At 34.8% G+C, this 3,567-nt stretch overlaps 1 protein-coding gene across 1 annotated transcript in view; it reads right to left on the bottom strand.

Annotated features, from left to right (window-relative positions):
- The window catches only part of LOC118749675 (peroxidase), a gene marked incomplete at its 3' end in the record, with an annotated part of 645,092 nt that overhangs the window by 503,762 nt on the left and 137,763 nt on the right, over nt 1-3,567 (bottom strand).

Below are 3,567 nucleotides of genomic sequence, written 5' to 3'. Positions count from 1 at the left end.
CGCGGCAACACTGGCGGTAATACTGACTTTGTGTACCAAATACACAATAAGCCATCGTTCGGACTTCGCTCCGATAGGAGTAGATTTGTTCCGTTTTGTCGAAAAAATTTTAAACCTAGTCCTCTACTTCGCTCAACTGAAAATCTGCTCCGTTTTGTTGCATCAACAAATTTACTCTTCAAATAGAAAGGAGGTGGGGTTTTTAATAGCAAACTAAAAGTTATATTTTACCTTTTTATCGACACGATAGTTACATTGGTGAGCTACAGCAACTTTGCAAATACACTTGAATTCGTGAATAGGCCCTCACAATCGCCCGATTTGAACCCGATCGAAAAATATTGCTCTGTCTAAAGTTCTGTAATTGCGTCGTTGCCCACCGATGTAACAATTGTCCCGGTAAAGAAAGAATGAAATAACTTTTTATTAATTTTAACCAAGGCATTTTAACTTTAATGATAATTGCTCGCTGGATTAAGGCGCCTTTACACGGGTCGATTTTCTAGTAGATTTTTGTCGTTCAACCAAAATCGACCCGTGTAAATTACATCTCAACCACTAGCTGGTCGATTTTCCAGTCTGCAGATATCGACCCTTATAAGGCCGCTTTAGCTCCTTATTTGTACAAGGCTACGAGGAGAAATTAATTGTTTTTTATAAAGATAAGAAATGCACATCTACTACGAATACTTGATATTTACTTCCATTTTTGTCGTCCGAACCCAGCAAAGAGAGCTCGATGAAGGTCAGCTAGTGATCAAATTTGCCAACAGGGCTGCCAAACATACATAGCTATGAAGTGCCATATTGAGGATAAAAAAGTACTAAAACGTGCCAAATAGAAAATTAAAAGTGCCAAAAAAGGTGTCATTCTCTTTAGTTCTTCCCATTAGCATTAAAATTAGACAAATTAAAACAAAAGCCCAATGTCAAAGTAAGATAAACCAGTTGTATACACTATAGAAATTAGAAAATTGTAGTTGAGAAAAAGAAGTACACGCAAAGGATTTCACAAAAATGTATTTAAATTTGGCTTTTTTTCAAAAGTGCCAAAATTGAAAAATTCAGTGCCATTTCTAGAAAATAGTGCCAAAAATGGCACGGTTTGAGCCAAGTTGGCAACCCTGATCGCCAAGTTTTTTTATTTAAAAAAGCACCAAAATACTGGAAATAGCGCAATTTTCCCAAAAAAACACCAATTTTGTGTTGCTGTGTTTAAAGGTATTTTCGCATATAAAGCTGTATGTTCAAATATTTTAAGTAATCACACAATGAAACTTGTAAATATTTCCAACTATGCGCAGTTAATCAATTTAATAAATTTAATTTGCAAAATGTTTTTTTATTCGTAAAACTTGGTTTTTCTAGAGGCTTTGCATGCAATTGCTTACTTTTGTACAAATGCGCACATCCAGCTAATTAGCAGAATATTCTATGGATTCCGTGATAGAGACTGTGTGAAAATATTGCGTTTGGATTATCTTGGAGCATATTATCCAGAGGGGAAGCTCGGCCAAACACTAAAATATGTGTAAGTCAAATACAATGTCACCATAGAATTACGTGTTTATTATAAAATTGCCTTGAAAAGGGCACCAAAGAACAAAACAAGCGCTAAACTAAACAATTTTCGCCTTTTAATTCCCTAAACGCACTTAATTTCTTGCGAAAGGCACAAAGTTGGCAACAGTTATATCGATGTCAAATTTGCTCATATACAAGCGCCTGCTTAAAGAGCGTAAGCATCACATGCAAATACATGCGAGAGCGTAACAAAGCGAACGCAAATTCATTCAAACGTAATTGGCACACTAACACAATCACGCTTTCAGCTCGCGTTTACTTGGGGTAGTGATCACATCTGCTCATATACACTCCTCGTCATTTGAATTGCACACCCTTTCAATTCTTAGTATTTACAGTTTTCCGTTTGTTTATTTAATATAAATTTTTTGTAAAAATATCGTCACTACATACGAATAAAGGCGCGCTGGTGTTTTGACGGTGAAAAAAAGCGTTTAAAAAAATTTTGCGAAAGAAGATGCTTATAAAAAACTTTGGCGAAGTATGTTAAGAGTATTTGACGCTGAAATTTTTTTATGCGTCTTTTTTCGCCGTCAACTTTTGAGCTCGCGCCTTTATTCCTGTCTAGTGACGATATAGCATATTCTACGGGTAAATGCAGTTTTAAAATTTTTTACAAACTAAAACTTAAAAGAAAGTTTTTTTCCATTTCTTGGGCAGCATTTTATATAATTTTTTCGTTTTTCTCGAGAGCTGGAAACAGTTCTTAAAAAAGGTCAACATAGGATCCTAATGACCTGCAGTGAATAAGTTAATAATATTTTTAGAAAAATTTCTGATATGCAGTTTTGTAGCTTATTCAATTATAGTGTAATTAAGTGCAAGTTTGAAGTGACTCTAAAACAGCCCCGATTTTTCAAATTCATTTATTTTTTATTGACAGTGCTGCGCATTTGATTCCATATAAAAGTTTTGTCGAGCATACTTTGTATGAGAGAAAACGCGCAGCACTATCACCAAAAAATTGTCAAAAATCATCGCTATTTTACAGACCTTGAAACTTGCACTTTATTGTACCCCTTTGTTGACATTTTTTTAACTCTGTATAAAGTTTTAAAATCGGATGTAATGAATATTAAATAAACAAAATTAAAAGTGTAAATACTAAAGATTAAAAAGAAGTGCCGAAGTGATGATACTGTAGTTCAAAAACATTCAAAGACACTTGCTTGTTTGAAATGAAGCATTGATATGTACATACATACATACTTACGTACGTATGCATATTCACAACTAGCCAGCAGTGAGCAATGCAATGGAATGGTAGACGCGCTATAAATACATACATACATGCATACGAGACGATAAATTACTCTTTACCACATTCGTCGTCATTTCAGCAACAAGTCAGATGATTTTCAGCAACAAGTCAAATGGCTTTCAGCAACAAGTCAGATGATTTTCAGCAACAAGTCAAACGACTTCTGCAACAAATGATGACTCTCATGTTTTCGGAGCCTTTCAACTGCCACGTTTGCTGGTTTCGTGCACGATCATTCAGAGTACAGATTTGCCGAAGTCAATATCAGAATGAGCAGTTATAAGCATCGTTCACTTGTGGTGGCTGTATTTGCAAGACAGCACGCAATGCGCTCGTGTTCAGTCATCCTCTAATTTCGTTTAGGTATCGATACTACTAAGCCAACGCCGCTGCTCAGTCATACAAAGCAGCGGTGTTGAATGACGCGCGAATAGCAAACCGGCATTTAAATATCTGCATACATACATTTAAATACATACATACCTAACCAATTATGCATGTACGCTGAATTCGCCGACAAGCTTTTTTAAAAACGAAGTAAATTAGTACAAATTGTTAGTAATTTTCATTAGAGTTTGAATAACTCCTTTCACTAAATGGCTTTTAGTAACTTTAACGAGACCTTAACTTATTTTATTTTATTCATTTTAGTGCAGTTTTGACAAAATTTTCTTGCTAAAAAATCTTTTGTTTCACTACTTTATTTTATTCCTTTGATTAAA

This window comes from Rhagoletis pomonella, unplaced genomic scaffold (genome assembly GCF_013731165.1).
Source record: "Rhagoletis pomonella isolate Grant_MI unplaced genomic scaffold, Rhpom_1.0 Rhpom_scaffold_00001, whole genome shotgun sequence".
Taxonomy (NCBI): Eukaryota; Metazoa; Arthropoda; class Insecta; order Diptera; family Tephritidae; genus Rhagoletis; species Rhagoletis pomonella.
Note: the sequence above shows the minus strand (reverse complement) of the source record. Positions and strands in the feature narration are given on the sequence as shown.